The following is an 18468-nucleotide window of genomic DNA, read 5'->3' as shown; positions in this document are numbered from 1 at the left end:
TTGTTCCTGCTCCTGCCAACCTAGCAGTTCGAAAGCACATCAAAGTGCAAGTAGATAAATAGGTACCGCTCTGGCAGGAAGGTAAACGGCATTTCCGTGCGCTGCTCTGGTTCACCAGAAGTGGCTTAGTCATGCTGGCCACATGACCCGGAAGCTGAACACCGGCTCCCTCGGCCAGTAAAGTGAGATGAATGCTGCAACCCTAGAGTCGTTCGTGACTGGACCTAAAGGTCAGGGGTCCCTTTACCTTTAGTGATGATTGCTATGCAGATGCAGTAAATCAGGGGTCAGCAAACCTTTTCAGCAGGGAGCCGGTCCACTGTCCCACAGACCATGTGGTGGGCCAGACTATTGGGGGGGGGATGAATGAATTCCAGTGCCCCACAAATAACCCAGAGATGCATTTTAAATACAGTGGTACCTCGGGTTACAGGGGCATACCAAGGGGGGCGGGGGGTGGTCCGCTCCATGTTCCATAATGGAGGGGGTGACAAATTATCAAGGAACTTTTTTTTTTGGAAATATTTTTTGGAAATATTTTTTAAAATGCTCCGAAGGTCTTATCTTACTATACTAGGGATTATATAGCTATATATGAAATTTTCGGCATATCGGTTAATATCTTGACCCTCCTCCACCAAAATAGCTGTTCACTTGGCTGTTTTCCTATGTCATGAAGGCTGAAATTTCAGTTCAGTGGAGCACTTACTGTTCCCAACCCTAACCCTGTGGAAAGCCATCTAATTAGACTTTAATTTGATTTTGAGATCTTTTTAGGAGGTAATTTAATTATTGTTTGATTTTTATACCAATGTTATGTATCTGATGTTAGCCACCCTGAGCCCGACTTCGGCCGGGGAGGGTGGGATATAAATAAAAGGTTTTTTATTATTACTTGTTATATTCCTTTGTAAGAAAATATGAAATAACGTAAAACCATTTTTGCGTGGGGGGATCAATGGGGGGGTTCATAAGAAATTTTCTGAACCGGGTACCACCTGACCTTCCTATGCCTCCGGGGGGGGGGGAGGTGACCAAAAAAAAATTGCCCCGCGGTACTAATTTACCTTGCTACGCCCCTGGCAGCGCTCATCTCGCTTCAGGTTACAGACTCCGCTAACCCAGAAATAATGCTTCAGGTTAAGAACTTTGCTTCAGGATAAGAACAGAATTCGTGCTCTGGCGGCGCGGCAGCAGCGGGAGGCCCCATTAGCTAAAGTGGTGCTTCAGGTTAAGAACAGTTTCAGGTTAAGAACGGACCTCCGGAACGAATTAAGTTCTTAACCCGAGGTACCACTGTGAAAGGGCACATTCTACTCATGTAAAAACATGCTGATTCCCGGACCATCTGTGGGCCGGATTTAGTAGGCGATTGGGCTGGATCTGGCCCCTGGGGCCTTAGTTTGCCTACCCATGCAGTAAATGCTTCTGAATCTCCTGGAAACCACAAGAGTTGAATCCTGCTTGCGGGTTTCTCCTAATGGGCATCTGATTGGCCCCTGTGAGAACAGGGTGCTGGATTAAATGGGCCTGATCCAGCAGGCTCTTATTCATATTTCACCAACAGCAGCAAGAATCCTGGGAACTGTAGTTTGCCCCTTACAGAGCTGCAGTTCCCAGCATCCTTAATAAACTGCTTTCCAAGATTCCGGGGGGGGGGGGGGGAGAGATGTACTTTTAAATAGATTATATATCCGCATTCCTTGGCCCTGATCCAACATGAGTTAAGATGCCTAAGTCCAGTGCTTTTTTCGGGGGACGGACACGCAGGGGTATGCATACTCCTAAACATTTTGTGAATTTAAGTTTGGCCCCATTGAGGGTCAGTATTTCAATATAAGTAGCAAAATGAGAGTACCCCTAAACATTTTTTTTTAAAGCACTGCCCAAGTCCCACTGAAATCAATAGAACCGATGGAATAAGTTACATTTTAACTTGTTGCATTGATTTCGATGAGACCACATTTGGCTGGCTCAAAGCTGAGAAGATTTACTGCGGCATGAGCTTTCAAGGAAGATGGGAGAGAATCTCTTCAGGGTACTCTGCAAGAACCTTGGACCATCTCTCCCCAGACAAGCAGCAACTTAGCCAGAGGGCCCTCTCTGTCCTCTCCCCCCTCAAAAAAGGATGGTCAGAATCTCTCTCTGTCGCCCCTTTCCTGACTCTCCAGGACAAGGCTAATGGTGATGATTTTATAATGGGTGGAAAAGCAAGATTTATGGCTGTACAGAGACACATGGTCCAGAAAGAAATGGCAGCATATTTTACTGTCTTGTTTATGACTCTTTAAATTAGAGACTAAAACGGAAGTCTCAGGCTGCAAAGCTTATCCTATTGCACAATATTTGTCATTGTGAGTTTGACCATCTTGGCAGCTTCATTTGTAAGATTTTGCCTCTGAGTACCAGATGCTTGGGACACGGGTGGTACTGTGGGTTAAACCACAGAGCCTAGGGCTTGCCGATCAGAAGGTCGGCAGTTCAAATCCCCGCAATGACGGGGTGAGCTCCCGTTGTTCGGTCCCTGCTCCTGCCAACCTAGCAGTTCGAAAGCACGTCCAAGTGCAAGTAGATAAATAGGTACCACTCCGGCGGGAAGGTAAACGGCGTTTCCGTGCGCTGCTCTGGTTTGCCAGAAGCAGCTTAGTCATGCTGGCCACATGACCCGGAAGCTGTACGCTGGCTCCCTCGGCCAGTAAAGCGAGATGAGTGCTGCAACCCCAGAGTTGTCCGCAACTGGACCTAACGGTCAGGGGTCCCTTTACCTTTACCAGATGCTCAGGATCACAAATGCAGAGGTTGCTTTCATGCCCCGATCTGCTTCCAAGTTTCCCACAATGGGCACCTGGTTGGCCACTTCAAGGAAGAGACTGGAAGGCTAGATGGGATCCAGGGCTGCCCATCTCTTCTCATTTTGGGGACAGAACAAAAGAATGTAAATGTTCCTTGATTGCTGAGGATCTCTCTCCTACCATTGGAATGTGATACCCATCAGAGCTGGGAAGAGGACACCCTCCGGTTTGCTTTCCTGGCAAAAGGTTGCCAGGTCAATCTCTGTGTGAGGGACCTTCCTATGTTCTTATTGTTGATCCTTGTGAAGCTTTCTTTCTGGTTGTAATAAAAAGTCGTGGCTGCTGGATCAGGCCAAAGGGGCCCACCTAGTCCAGTGGTTTTGCTCTTGCCATGGCCAACCAGTTGTGTCTGGGACGCCTGCAGGCAGGATCCTGCTGGCACCATTTTCATTCCCCCGCCCCATGGAAAATCCAACAAGGATAATTGGTATTTCCACAGACACGGGAAAGTGGGGCTATTTATAGCTTTTTTAAAATCTGAAAATACCAACATGTCAAGTTCCGGAAATTAGAAAAGTGATTCAAAATTAAAAATACCATTTGCAACCCAATGACCCGCCCCGGTGGTGTGGATGGCCAAGCCCTTCTCCGCCTCTGCCAGGCTTGAGAAGCTCTCAAGCTTCCTCTGTTGACTCCAGAAGTCTCATTAATTGAAGAACATAAGGAGAGCCTACTGGATCAGGCCAATGGCTCATTTAGTCCAGCATCCTGTTTTCACAGGGGCCAACCAAGGGGAAACCCACAAGCAAGATTCGAACACAAGAGCAACTCTCCCCTCCTCCAGTTTCCAGCGACTGGTATTCAAAAACATTTCTGCCTCCAGCTGTGAAGGCCAAACATAACCAGCATGGCTAGGAGCCATGGACAGCTCTCCCCTCCATGAATTTGTCCAATTCCCTGCAGATAATAAGGTACGTTTTAAGTGTGTTGTAAAATGCATTATACAAATATGACACTAGGTGGCAATGGTGAGCTATGGCAAATTCAATATACTGCATTTTTCAAAAAACCTTTTTTCAAAAACCATTTCCACAACGTTTTTTATACATGTCTGGATTCCACCCTAGTGTTGTGAGAGAGGGGAAAAAGCTGTTTTCCGTTCGTTTTCTCCATGCCATGGTTTAAATCAGACTTCCCCAACCCGGTGCCCTCGGGATGTGCTGGACTACAACTCCCATCAGTCCCCAGCTACCACAGTGGCTTGATGGGAATTGTGGTTCAAAATATAGATAGCACCAGGTTAGGGAAGAAGGCTGGCCTGCCTGCATCATTCCTTCCCCTGTAGATTTAAGGATTGTAGCCTGACTCAGGTTGAAGGTTCTCAACGGCTGTCCTCATTTCGGGGTCTCTTCAATGAAGACAAAGTGAAAGGCTTCCATTTCCAGCTATCTTGCCTTACAATTATATCAGATTTGGGGAGATGGGGGTGCTGCTTGCTCCACTGATTCCAGGGTCTGCTAATAAACCAAGAGAAGAAAACGGAATCGGGGATGTTCTCCCGCGCAATCCCCTTGGAAGACAAGAAGGGCTCGCAAGAAAAGCCCAGGATAGCTTCGGAGAGCTGGGCCCTTGCGCAGCGGGGTTGCGCAGGAGAAGAGCCCACTGGGTTGGCCCCCTCACGTCTTCGCTTCGGGGTCCTTGGGGCTGGGGGACCCGGGAGCAAAGAGCTGCTTCGCCCCAAACCAAGAGCTCTCCAGTTGGAAGGGTCCAGGGTCGCAGATTCCCTGCAAAGCCCAGCCGGGACCCCCGCCACCCCCCCCCCAAACCAATCACTTTATTTCCCCGCTTGGGCAGTTCTAATTGCACCGGCCGGCCGGCCGCCCACCCACTGTTGCCGGCCGATGCTCGCACCGGGGCGCATTCCGACGTCCCTTTCCACGCGTGAAGTCAACACGCGTCGGGAAACGCTCCTCCTCCTCCGACGCGTGATGCGCTCTCTGTCTCCCCGCCCCCGTCTCCGTGCCAGCTGGGAGGGCTGCCCTGGCTGGAAGCCCCCGGGTCAATCTGCCCGTGGAAACGCGTCTCGGGGCGCAGGTCACGAGAAGGCGCCCAGTCACCAGTCCGGGCTCCCCTCTAGCCTGCCAGCCAGTCGGGTAGGCAGCGCAGCGCAGCCCAGCGCGGCGCGCCCGCCCGGAGAGGAGCCTCCGCTCGCTCGCTCCTCGGGGACTGGCCAGCCCTCCTCCGCCAGACACGCCGCCTTCGCCCGCCCGGATTGGCCGCCCCGGCGGCGGCAGCGCGGGGCGGGACGGCGCGGGCGAGCGAGCCAGCCGGAGGCAGCCGAGCCGAGACACCGGCACCCTCCGCCGGCCGGCCGGAGGCAGCAGCAGAGCGCGGGCAGCCGCGGCCAACATGCGCGCCTAGCAGCCCCGGGACCACGGAGGAGGAGGAAGAGGTAAGGCCCGCGGCGACGGGATGGGCGCACGGGGGGGAAGGGGGCCAGAAACCTCTCCAAGCGCGCGTCGCATTCCCCGGCTGCGCTTTCTCCTCCCAGACAGCCCGCCATCCTTCCTTCCGCCCCCCATTCCCAAGGAAAAGCCTCCTCCTCCCCATCCTAAGGGAGGCCCCCAGTCTGAAAGTTATGTCCAAACGCCCCCCCCCTACCCCGGTCCGGAGGAAGAGACATTGCAATCCTCCCCCTCCCGGGAAAAAAAAAAAACTTTCCACTGCCTATTTACTGCCGCGAGTCCCCGCCAAGAGACGGGCTGATATCCTTTGGGAGACGCAGGACTTTTCAAGCCAGCCCCCAGCCCGTCCCGGATAGAGATGCCCCCTCCCCTAACGTGCTCCTTTCCACCTCTCCCGACAAATAAAAGAGCAAGACAGACGCCCCTTTTCCTTGGAAAAGTCATTTCTCCTCCCCCACCCCATTGGCCTTTTATCTTGGGACTTGTGTGGCCTGGAATGGAGTTTTCGGGTGATGGGAATCCCAGCCTGGCTGGACTTTTCGCCGGCCTGGCCAGCCAGACGCAGGGGAGAAGGCCAACTTCTTTTGCCTGGCTGGCAGGACCCGTAAACAGCTCTGCAGAAGCCGCAGCGTGGGGGGGGGGGGGCAGAGAGACTCTCCCTCCCTCTCTCCTGCCCCCCCTCCCGGGAGTCCCTCCTCTGCACCCCGGAAAGGCATTGGGGGTCTCTCCTGCCTGCCGTCTCCAACCTCCCTGGCAGCAGTCCTTGGAGACTAAACGGCCACTTTCTCCCCCATCTCTCCATCCCCCCCCCCATCTCACGCTCAGCAGCTGCAGCTGGCAACCCAACTTTTATTACTAGAGAGAAACAGGCAGCTCACTGCCCGTAAAATGCCAGGCAGGAGGAAGGGAGGGGGGCAGGGGAGAGACGCAGCAGGGGGGGGGCCTTTTTGCCAGCCAGCCAACTCTCTGGGTCCCTGGTGCGACTGTAAGAAGGAGGGGGGGGGAGAGACAACTGGGCACTAACAACAAAAACACCGCTTAGCACACAGTCCATGTCCTCTCCCCCCCCCCTTTCAGGAATTGGGAAATGCTTCGCCTTTTATTTATTGTGATGGGAACTGCAGAGGAAAAGGTAAACTCTGTGGACACAGTTATTTAGAGATCTGCTCCTTTCCTTCCTTCGCTCGAGACGCAAACACTCGTAAATCTCTCCGAGAGGCTTCCAGGCCTGTGACTGCTTGTGCACACACACACGCGTGCAAATCTTCCTCCGTGCACGCCAGGAGTCATGGCTGCCGCAGCAGGGACACAGCGTGGCCCCGATCTCGAGGCGGCTGCTTGCTTTGGAGGAACACTTGAGAGTAGATCAAAGGGTTGTCTTTCGGTGACACTCACCTCTGAAGAAGATCTGGGAGTGGGGCGAGAGTTTTCTGGGCGGTTCTTTGCAATTCCAGAGAGGGCACGCACTGCAGCGTTGGGCTGGTAAATAGGGTCTTTAGAATGGACCCTGTGGGTTTTGTGCTAGCAGGCCGCAGGGCTATCTGGTGTCTCGCAATAAAGAGCCCTATAATGGCCAGAAAGTGAGAGAGGAAGATGGCCTGGGAAGATGGCTGGAGTCTTGACCTAGGGAGTGTGTGTGTGTGGTCCAACCTTTGTGGACTTTAGGCCTTGACCAAGAGTCACAAGGTGTTCATTTTGCATGTCAATTCCAGGGCCGAGGGAACTCAGGCCCCCAGGGGTCTCTGTGTGTCCCTTGGGGGTTCCCTCCATCGCCACCACCCTGAGCCCATCCCTCCCCAGGCCTGATCTGCTCATTCAGGCTGTGTCTTTCATCTCCAAAATGGGAAGGTTTATTATCTCATATTCTGCAAGAGCTTTGGGGAAGGGAATTGAGTAATAATAATAATACTTATCATTTATTTACTTGTTTCTTATTTGTTTCACAAAATAAGTTTACACCGCTTGATTGTACAAAAGCAACAACCTCATAAAGAGGTTTACAAAAAGATAAAAACATCAAGAAAAATTCATGGCAGTGCTTAGAAACCTATAGAAACTTAACATACCCAAGCAGATTAAAGCTCACACCAACTTCCTGAGCTTCTGGGTAGGCTGGTTGAAGCAAGAATGGTTTTAGAAGGCGCCAAAAACAATACAGTGAAGGTGCCTGCTTGATATCAGTAGGCAGGGAGTTCCAAAGGGCAATAATCGCGTGCCCAAGATTCGCACCCACTGCTGTTTGGTGGGAGCAGAGCTTCTCTTGTCCTGTGGAAGGGCTGGGCTTTATTCCACGCCTCTCCCAGAGACAACTGCTCTTGCTTAGACCTTGTGGAGTTGTGGAGCCTGTCAGGGTTGGCTTCGGTCCTTTGCTCTGGTTGTGAGCAAGACAGCTCCTTCCGTGCCTCCTTCTTTCCTTCCGTGCCTCCTGGGCTTCTTATATCCTTGTAAATGGAAAGTCAGGCAAACCAACCTGCTCAGTTTTGTGGCTGTGATGATCAAGGCAGAGGCGAGCCCCAGAACAAGGAATGTCAGTAGAGGAGCAAATGCTGAAGAGGTCCTGGGAATGAAGGAATCGTGCATGGTAAAACTATGGAACTCCTTTGTGTGGTGTAGTGGTTAAGAGCGGCAGACTCGTAATCTGGTGAACCGGGTTCACTTCCCCGCTCCTCAACATGCAGCTGCTGGGTGACCTTGGGCTAGTCACACTTCTCTGAAGTCTCTTGGCCCCACTCACCTCACAGTGTTTGTTGTGGGGGGGGGAGGAAGGGAAAGGAGAATGTGAGCCGCTTTGAGACTCCTTCGGGTGGTGATAAAGTGGGATATCAAATCCAAACTCCTCCTCCTCTTCTTCTTCTTCTTCTTCAAAAGAGGATTAGAACAATCCTTGGAGGAGAGAAGCTGTATTCTCTGCCTCCATAGTTGGAGTTACAGGTAGGTAGCCGTGTTGGTCTGCCATAGTCAAAACAAAATAAAAAATAAAAAATTCCTTCCAGTAGCACCTTAGAGACCAACTAAGTTTGTTCTTGGTATGAGCTTTCGTGTGCATGCACACTTCTTCAGATACACTGAAACATTCCCACCCCCCTTCTGAGTAATACCCCTCCCCATCCTCTCACTATATATAAGGGTCTGGTGACTTCTGTTTCAGCGTATCTGAGGAAGTGTGCGGTGATGGCCTGGGAGTCAGACTCAGATGCTGAACCTGAGGGATCCCAGCCTGCACAGGATTCCCCGCCTCCAGAACCAGCTGAGCCGGGGCCAGGGCTTGAGCCTGAAGGATCCCCACCTGTGCTGGATCCCCAGGTGCAGCCATCAGCGGAGTCTGCTCTGGCTCCTGATGGGAGGGAAGACCCATTGCCTGCAGGTGCTCCACTCCCAGCCTCTTCAGAGGAAGCTGAGGCAGCCCCTGGGTCCAGTAACCCACCAGCCTCTCCTGAGCTGCAGAGGCTCAGGGCAGAGAGGCGAAGGGAGCTAAGTACCTACAGGAGGAGTGCTCGCCTCCAGGCCCGGAGGAGAGGTGAGTCTCCAGAGGATCGGGGCCGCCCTAAGCATAGGGCCAGATAAAAGCCAGCCAGCCCCAGCCCAAGTTGTGTGAGCAACTTAGCTGCGAATGTATGCTTGACCTGCAACCTCGTGCCTGCACCTGCCTTGGACCTTGACCTGCTCCCTGCCATGCTCCCCACTGGACTGACCTCCTTTGGACCCCTAGACCCAGGACTGGACTTGGACCTTGCTTCACGGACAAACCCCTGGGGCCAGCACATGTGCACTCACACGAAAGCTCATACCAAGAACAAACTTAGTTGGTCTCTAAGGTGCTACTGGGAGGAATTTTTATTATTTTTTATTTTGTTTTGTCCACAGTTGGAGGCAGCAGTGCTTCTGAACACAATCAAACCTCGGTTGTTGAACATAATCCATTCCAGAAGCCCGTTCGGCTTCCGAAATATTCGACAGCCGAGGCATGGCTTCCAATTGGTTGCAGGAGCTTCTTGCACTCAAGCAGAAGCCGCGTCGGACGTTCGGCTTCCGAAAAATGTTCGAAAACCGGAGCATTTACTTCTGGGTTTTTAGCGTTTGGGAGCCGAAACGTTCCAAAATGGAGGTGTTCAGGATGTGAGGTTTGACTGTACCAGTTGCTGGAAACCGCAGGAGGGGAGAGGGCTGTTTCATTCATGCCCTCATTCCATGCGTCCCACAGGCATCTGGTCGGCCACTGTGAGAACAGGATGCTGGACTAAAGGAGCCGTTGGCCTGATCCAGCAGGCTCTGGTGTGCTTCTGAGACTTACAAGGGTGGAGAGTTCCTCTTCTTGTGTGATTAAAGGCCTTTCCTCCTTGAATGAGCCTTTGCTTCGGATGAGCTGTGTGTGTGTGTGTGTGTGTGTGTGTGTGTGTGTGTGTGTTGGTCTTTGTGGAAGCCTTGCCCTGCCAGGCTGCAAGGATGGTGGCATTGCATTCCCCTCTCCTCTCTTTATCCTTCGTACTGCAGGGAGTTTTGCTAGTTGCATTTTCTTGCATAACGCTCCTTAAGCTTTTTGTGTGAGTCACCTGTGGCTGTTCTGCTCCACAGCTAACTCTCTGCATTGCACCTGCACTCTCTGCATGTGGTGGGGACAGAATGATGTGCAGGGTCCTCCTGGGCGTATGGATCAGAGGGTGAAATTCATGCCTGTAAACTTGGGGGGGGGGAGGGAGACACACTCCAAGACAGGGGTCCTCAAACTACGGTCCGTGGGCCAGATACAGCCCGCCAGGGTCCTGAACCCGCCGCTGTCTCTACGGCAAAAGGAAGTACGGTGTCCTGTGTGTGAGCGTGACCTGTGCATTCGGCGTCCGTTGATACCGCGAGTGGTTGGTTGGTCGGTTGGTTGGTTGCGGGGAGGGGGGGCGGTGCACGCGCAAGAGGAGGGATGATGCGATCCAGTGCACACGCAGCAGGCGGGCTGGTGCTTTTGTGTTCTCTTTCTCTCTTTGGTCTGTGCCTGAGAGTTCCCTCAGCTGTGCTGCGCAAGGCGAGTGACTCGGGTGAGGCAGCTACGGGGGGGGGGGGAGGTCAGCCGACCCCCGCTTTCCCTTTTCAGCCGTTACGCTCCAAGGTGGGATAGGGAAGTGGCCGTTTCGGGGCTGGGGAGCCTCATTCCACTGCCCAGCAGAGCAGGTGGGAGGAGATACAGACCATCTCATTAGCCAAAAGCAGGCCCATACTTCTCACTGAAATACTTATAAGTTTATGTTGCTTAAAACCGTTCTTCTTTTTAAATATTGTATTGTTTTTCCTGTTTTTTGCCCACCACAAATAAAACATGTGCAGTGTGCATAGGAATTCGTTCATATTTTTTCCAAACTATAGTCCGGCCCCCAGCAATGTCTGAGGGACAGTGAACTGGCCCCCTGTTAAAAAAGTTTGAGGATCTCTGCTCCAAGAAGAAGAAAGCATTCAGTTTATTCCTTCGCAACTTGTGAAATTGGCTGTGGCTGCAAGGTGTGATGGCCAATAGAGTAGGCAGCTTTAGGATGGGATGCGTTTGCGGTGAAAGAGGCCTAGCAGCAGTTGCCAACCATGAAATCTCTCCGCTGGCCTGCAGATGTTTTGGATCACAAGCCGGCACATCTAAACCTAAGCAAGAAGTTGCTGAAGGGAAGATCTGTTTGGCTGTGGAACGGACTCCTTGCGAAGGTGGTGGGCTCTCCTTCATGGGAGATTCTTGAGCAGTGTTTGGATGGTGGCAGGATGTGGCGAGTGCACCTTGGGAGAAGGCGGGCTGGAGTCTGACTTGGGAGGAGGGGGCAGAGCTCTGTGGGGACCTGTGCCACCCAGGAGGCGAGAATCAGAGGCAGGAGAAGCTTCTGAGCTGGAGGAGGAGGAGGCAGGCCAGGCAAGTGAAGTGCTCTCCACCCCCTTCAGCACCCCTGTCTCCCAGAACCAAGAGAGGGGTGAAGAGGGAAGAGCAGGGGAAGCTTCCATGCAGGCAGGCGTAGTCTCTGGCAATGTGTGCTCAGCCTGTCGGAGGAAGGTACATAAAGTGGTGGAGGGGGAGTGGTCCCCAGTTCCTGCAACTTCTCCATTGAGCGTGGACCTGGGAGTAGCTGCCTAGACGCTAGACTGGTGTGCGCAGATCTCCAGAGCGGCAGAAGCAACTGTGAGTGTTATCTTTGACAGCAAATCGTTAATTGCGTCCCTTTGGCTGAGAAGTGCCCTTGTGCATCAAGCAAGTCAAAAAGGGAACCCCTGTGTTGCAACTCGAACGAGAATCAAAAAACAGAGCAACATGAGACCAAACAATGTAACATGAACTCAAAGAGCTTTAGTGATGTCAATGATCGATATAAGCATTCAAAGGGAAATTCTTCCTGATAATATGACAAAATATAATGTGTGTAAATAGTGCCCTTGACAGATTGTCACCTGCCAGGGATGCTTTTGCTGTGATTCCTGCATCGCGCATGCGGAGTGGACTAGATGACTCTTGGGGGCCCCTTCCAACTCTGCAATTCTGTGATTTTATGAGATTTGGGAGAAGGGCTGGCAGGGAATACTGTGTCCAGTTCTGGGCACCACAGTTCAAGAAGGATACTGACAAGCTGGAATGTGTCCAGAGGAGGGCAACCAAAATGGTCCAAGGCCTGGAAACGATGCCTTATGAGGAATGGCTTAGGGAGCTGGGTATGTTTAGCCTGGAGAAGAGAAGGTTAAGGGGGGATATGATAGCCATGTTCAAATATATCAAAGGATGTCATATGGAGGAGGGAGAAAGGTTATTTTCTGCTGCTCCAGAGAAGCGGACACGGGGCAATGGATTCAAACTACAAGAAAGAAGATTCCACCTAAACATTAGGAAGAACTTCCTGACAGTAAGAGCTGTTTGACAGTGGAATTTGCTACCAAGGAGTGTGGTGGAGTCTCCTTCTTTGGAGGTCTTTAAGCGGAGGCTTGACAGCCATCTGTCAGGAATGCTTTGATGGTGTTTCCTGCTTGGCAGGGGGTTGGACTGGATGGCCCTTGGGGTCTCTTCCAACTCTATGATTCTAGGATTCTATGAGGCCTGGCAGCAGCAGGTGGCAAGAAAGGGAGAACTGGGTTGACGGTGCGGAATCTGCCCCGGCAGGCCTCCAATTGGGTCATTGCTCTGGAGACGACCCAGACGTGTGTGACACCCGCCCTCTTGGCGGTGACCCTCCGTTACGCCCGCTCTTCCCACGCATGGGAAAGTCCAGGGTCGGGGTGGGAAGAAGGGATGGCGACGCACGTCGGTTAAGCAACTTTCTCTTTGCTGTAATAAAATCTTCTTGCTGTGGCAGCTGGAATGGGGGGGGCGGTGGGGAGGGAGAGACAGAGGCCTTGGCTCCCTTGGCCTCTCTTATGAAGCATGAATGAATCAATGAATGAATGGGAGAGCGAGAGAGTGACTCAGCCCGCCACCCGTCCCCTCCGAGGCCGGAGAATATTGGAAGCCGCCCAAGTTTCCTCTCCCGTCGCCCTCGGCCTTATCGGAAGCCTTGCCGCCTTGATTCACAGCTGATCTGCCCGCCTTCCCGGCTCCTTGTCCTTCAAGCGCCCCTGGGGGCATGGGGCAGCAAGCAGCGCCCAGGGCGGTTCTTGCCAGGGGAAGGAGACAGAGGAGGAGAGGGGCTGTTGATGGATGCGCTTTGGCTGTATGGTCAGAGGCAGCAATGCTGGAAAATTTAGGAGGGGAGAGAGATCTTGTGCTGAGATCCTGATTGCAGGTTTCCCAGGGGCAGCTAGTTGGCCATTGTGAGAACAGGAGGCTGGACTCGATGGGCCATTGGCCTGATCCAGCAAGCTCTGCTTATGAGCCCCAGACACTGCCGGCAGCAGCAGGAAAAAGCATGTGGACTTTGGCACTCCACCCTGTTGGAGCATATTTCCTCTAGGGCAGGGGTCAGCAAACTTTTCCAGCAGGGGGCCGGTCCACTGTCCCTCAGACCTTGCGGGGGGCCGGACTATATTTTGGAAAAAAAAATATATGAACGAATTCCTATGCCCCACAAATAACCCAGAGATGCATTTTAAATAAAAGGGCACATTCTACTCATGTAAAAACACGCTGATTCCCGGACCGCCCGTGGGCCAAATTGAGAAGGCGATTGGGCTGGTTATTTTTATTCATTTTATTCATTAAATTTGTATACATTACCACCCTTCATCCGTAGATCTCAGGGTGGTTCACAACATAAAAAATACAATATAAAAACGCAACATAATGAAAACAGCAACAAACAATAACCCCCCTCCCACAAACATCTGATCTACATGGGGTTGTTGTGATGGTGAAATGGTGGCAGAGGGGAGAACCATGCACCCCACCTTGGGCACCTTAAAGGAAAAGCGGAGTAAAGAGGCAGTAAAACAAATCCTGCCATCCCTTTTTTCCGAGATAAGACCTTCCTTCTTCGCCTCAAGAAAGACTGAATATGATTCATCTGCAGGTGGCTCCAGTAATTGAGCCAAACCGCAACATAGCACTTTCCAAATTTCAGAATGCTTTGCAATCTTTTGGAGTGTGTGTCCCCTCATCACAAGCTTGTAAGGTAGTCCCTATTTTCGTTGGTGGGGAATTATGGCAGGGAAAGAGAGACAGCGGGGCTCGACTGGTCATTCGGTGAATTCGTGGCAATGGAGGACTCGAACCTTGAACCATCCATCTCTCACTTCTGTTGCTCTTGCATGTACTAGAAGAAAATGCAACCTCACAGATGCAGCTAGGATATCCAGCTGAGTTGGAAGGGGCGGGGCGGTTGTGGCTGGGAATCCTTTTCTTACCACAAGTCATGAGGCGATTGATCTGTGTGATTAATTTTCCCCATGTTCCATCTCAGTCTCTGCAGATTTCTGCAGGCTATTCCTGACTCGCCCATTCGCCTGCCAGCAAAGTCAGAACCCTCTCCTCTTGGAGACTCACCAAAGCCTGAGCATGAGAGCATGCATGGTGCAATGTGGCCTAGTGGCTAGTGTCCAATTTGGACCAGGGAGGCCTGGGTTCAAAGGCCTGCTTGGCCATGAAGCTCACTGGGTGATTGGGAGTACCTGTAAATTGCCATCTCTTAGCCAAACCTATCTCACACTTTGAGGGGTGGCGGGTGGGGTGCACCTGTTATTTGCTTATTTGCTTGTTTATTTGCTTGATCAAATTTGTATACCGCTTGATTGTAGGGGGAAAAAACCACCTTGAAGCAGTTCACAAAAAGACGAAACACTGAAATTATCACTAAGAATTTACAACCCTGTTGTAAAACATACAGAAATTTAAAAACCGGAATGAAGCAAATTAAATTTGTTTAAATAAATAAAATGGTGTTTGTTTGTTTGTTGCATTTCTATCCTGCCTCAAGGAGCTCAAGGTGGCATACCCAGTTGTCCCCTGCCTCATTTGATCTCCGCAACAACCCTGTGAGGAAGGTTCGGCTGACAGGTCAGACTGACTGGCCCAAGTTCCCACCCAGTGAGCTCCATGGCCGAGCGAGGATTTGACCCCCGGTCTCTCCTGGGTCCTAGCCCCTCATTCTGACCACTACACGACACTGCTTTCTCTATGTATATTCCATTTTCGGATAGACATTTTCTGAATGTCCCAGGAGCCCTTGTTTGGCTAATTGTTGCAGATAAGACGGTGCTGAGATTAAGTGGGGTTTGGCTTTTTTGAAAAGAAACATCTTTGATTTAGCTACCGACTCCACAGAACACCCAGACCCGCTCCCGGCCCCGCTGGGTTCCCCCCCACCGGAGATGCTTTGTGCATGTTGGTGGGAGGATCCTGTACTTTGGAGAAACCGCTTGAGGTCTAAGCAACCCCTGAGGAAAGGCAGACATTCTCTGGCCTTGCTCTGTTGACTCCCCTGGACTGCAGCCAATACCTTGACAGCTGTTATTTATGCCTCCAGCTTTTAAATGGTTGTAATCTCTTGTGGGAGGACAGGCAAAAGAAATGTCTAAAGGCATCCGCTGCCTTCAGGGACTGCAAGACCTTGCAGCCATTCGTCATTCGTAATTTGCAAGATAGTTAAGGAAGTTTAGCTGCCACCTGTCAGGTCTCCTGTCCTTTGTGACTGGTCAGATGTTACCTGTATATTCAAGGGGTGGGATTTTTCATAATAGGGCTCCCTGAGCAAGGGCAAAATTTAGTGCCCTCCAAATGGATCTCCTCAGTTATGGATCTTTGCCATTTTGCTCCCCTTTGGTTTGGCACCCTGTGCAGGGGAACTGCCCAAACTTGCCCCAAATCCAGCATTGGTGTGTGTCATAGAGCAGAGATGCGCAAATAGTGATCCATGTACACTAAGAATAGAGGAAGCAACTTCACAATGAATAATAGATCATACAATTGGAAGGGACCCCCAAGGGCCATCTAGTCCAACCCCCTGCAATGCAGGAATCTTATGCCCTGTAGGAATAACCAATGCCTCACGTGTGTAGCCTCACACGGGGCACCAGTTGTGGGGATTCTTGCTGACGCCTCCCGTGTGTAGGACGAAGTTGGCCTCACACGGGGCGCCAGTTGTGGGGATAGGCAGCCTGCGGACGGGACGGCCGGTAATCCTGGAGCCCGCTCGCACCGTGCCGTGGACGAAGAGATCCGCTGGCTGCAATCTGAGGGTTTGAGTTCTGTGAGTCCGTGAAGATTTTGCCTCGTAGATAATTGCAAGTGTCTGTCTGGTCCAAAAACTCCGAAGAGGAAAATAAAGCTAAAGGTGGCCAAAACTGAACGGCCAAATAAAAGACTTTTAAAGCAAAAGTGAAAATAAAACAACTGAGACTGCAGTCTGGAGGAAAACGGCTTTTGCTGCCCTGCGTGGATGGTTTCGCTTTCGCTTTGCCTAGGCTTGTCACGCAACGTTCTTCTCACTGGGCTTTTCTGCGCGTTCTCCACACCACAAACAGGGAGCGACAGCTATTTATTGAATAGTAAAGTGATGACACAACAAACATAACATCCAATCACAACACTGTTGCTGCCCTAAATTAGGCGGGAAGCAGATTAACTGAAATTCAAAGTTGGAGCCTTTTTGCCCCGTGGAGGGATCCCAGCAGTGAATCGCCTGCCGGATCCTGCTGCTACCTTTCCTTCCAGGTGGAAGGATACAGTAAAATTAAGCACAAATAATCACAAATAAACACAGGTGCGAGCGCACCTGAAAAGTTTATTCCCACAATGCCCAACGTGGGGCTCGAACCCACAACCCTGGGATTGAGAGCCTCATGCTCTACCGACTGAGCGATCCCAGCTTCCTGCTGAGCCAGACCATTGACCGGCAGCGATTCCTAGCATCATAGAACCGTAGAGTTGGAAGAGATTCCCGAGACTCACCTAGTCGGACCCCCTCCAAAGAAAATGAAAACCGATTTACCTTTTGTCCTATTTAATTCAGAAGTGAAACCTGGATTGATTCTACAATGTGGAACTCCAAAAGTTTTTAAAGTCACCCCCCAAAGCCACCAGCAATTTTCAGGTGATCTGTGAAAAAGTTTAAAGAACTGCTGTGATTGAGAAAGGTGACTTCTGGCCTCACCTGCCTTAGGAGTCATAATGTTAAGAGGAGCCAGCTGGATCCGGCCAATGGCCCACCTAGTCCACCATCCTGTTCTTACAGGAGGCAACCAGATGCCTGTAAACAGCATTTGATCACAACAGACCTCTCTCCCTCCTGCACTTTCCAGCAGAGCCATCCTGGCTAGAAGCCATGGATAGTCCTCTCCTTCTCCATGAATTTTCCTAGTCATCTTTTAAAGCTATCCAGGTTGGTGGTCCTCACTGCCTCCTGTGGGCGGGAGTTCCGTGGATTAACTATACATCGCATGAAGAAGTCCAAGACTCTTGAGAGTCCCATGGACTGCAAGAAGATCAAACCTATCCATTCTCAAGGAAATCGGCTCTGAGTGCTCACTGGAAGGACAGATCCTGAAGTTGAGGCTCCAGTACTTTGGCCACCTCATGAGAAGAGAAGACTCCCTAGAAAAGACCCTGATGTTGGGAAAGATGGAGGGCACAAGGAGAAGGGGACGACAGAGGATGAGATGGTTGGACAGTGTTCTCGAAGCTACTAACACGAGTTTGGCCAAACTGCGAGAGGCAGTGAAGGATAGGCATGCCTGGCGTGCTCTGGTCCATGGGGTCACGAAGAGTCGGACACGACTGAACGACTGAACAACAACAACAATCTCCTCAGCAGGGAGCCACGTTCAGCCATGGATCCCTGGCCGGACACAAATGCAAGGGGCATCAATCGATTGCACGCATTCCTTGCTGTTTCGGTGCATGCTTTAGATGGCGACTGGTGACGAACGGAAATGATTCTGCGCAGTTGGGGGGTGGGAGCAGGTGCCCTGTGAGTCGTTGCTGTGACATCATTTGCAAAGGCCTGGGAACGTGGAAGTTTCTTGCAGAGCGTCTGGTGAAAGCAGCTGCAATTTCTGGATTTTTGCATGGATTTTGAAAGAGAGAGAGAGAGATGTCCTCGTGTGCGAGGGTGTTAAGTTCCAGAAGGCAGGATGGCTGTGAGCCGGGGTGGGTAAACAGAAGGGAGGTCTCTAGCGCTGCAGGAACCCCGTCCAAACATCTCCCTTTGTTCCTGTTTGTTTAACGTTGTCTAGGAAATGTGGGCTTACCCAACCGAGTGTGCGCTGTTCCCAGCTGAGCCACTAAACATGTTAATCATGAGGCTGCGTTTATTAAATTGCTGTTAAAGGTTTTAGTACAGAGATATAGTTTTTAAAGCAAGACATTTGTCTTGCTGGCAGGAGCTGAGCATGGGACCCTATCCGTTTCCCATTGTCCACTGACTGTAAGCTTCTAGAGTCCTGTTCAGGTGTCCAAAGAACATGAGGGTGTGCAATGGGTCATAGTTATGAGTGCACAGAGCCTACACATCAGTACACTGTCTCGCCCCCTGGAAAAGGCTGAGTGCCCTTCACTGGGTGTGTGCTTTTTCCATGCATACATACATGCATAATTTTATTTGCAGGCCGCTTTTCCATAGCTCAAACCATGCTGAAGGCAACTTACGACATGGAAAATAAAATAAAATTCTGTGAGTTCCACATTGCATGTTCGGGATGTGTACACCAAACAGTCCATGTGCACGTGATGTGTGGAGATTGGGGCAGAGTCAGCAGATCCTGACTCCCCCTGCCCCCTAAGCGCACACCAGTTTGTACACGTTGCGCATGCAATCCGATGCGCCTGGCGCTCCCAT

The 18468-nt window shown here is 51.4% G+C and overlaps 1 protein-coding gene across 1 annotated transcript in view; it reads left to right on the top strand.

The window, feature by feature from the left end:
* Positions 1–5104: 5104 nt before the first annotated feature.
* The window catches only part of IL11RA (interleukin 11 receptor subunit alpha), a 136056-nt gene continuing 122692 nt past the window's right edge, over positions 5105–18468 (top strand). The window contains exon 1 of the mRNA XM_033164472.1: positions 5105–5244. The gene's annotated coding sequence lies outside the window, so the exon portion shown is untranslated. The remainder of the gene's footprint in view (positions 5245–18468) is intronic.

The sequence above is a fragment of the Lacerta agilis genome, chromosome 11 (genome assembly GCF_009819535.1).
Source record: "Lacerta agilis isolate rLacAgi1 chromosome 11, rLacAgi1.pri, whole genome shotgun sequence".
NCBI lineage: Eukaryota > Metazoa > Chordata > Lepidosauria > Squamata > Lacertidae > Lacerta > Lacerta agilis.
This window is presented reverse-complemented; position numbering and strand designations above follow the sequence as displayed.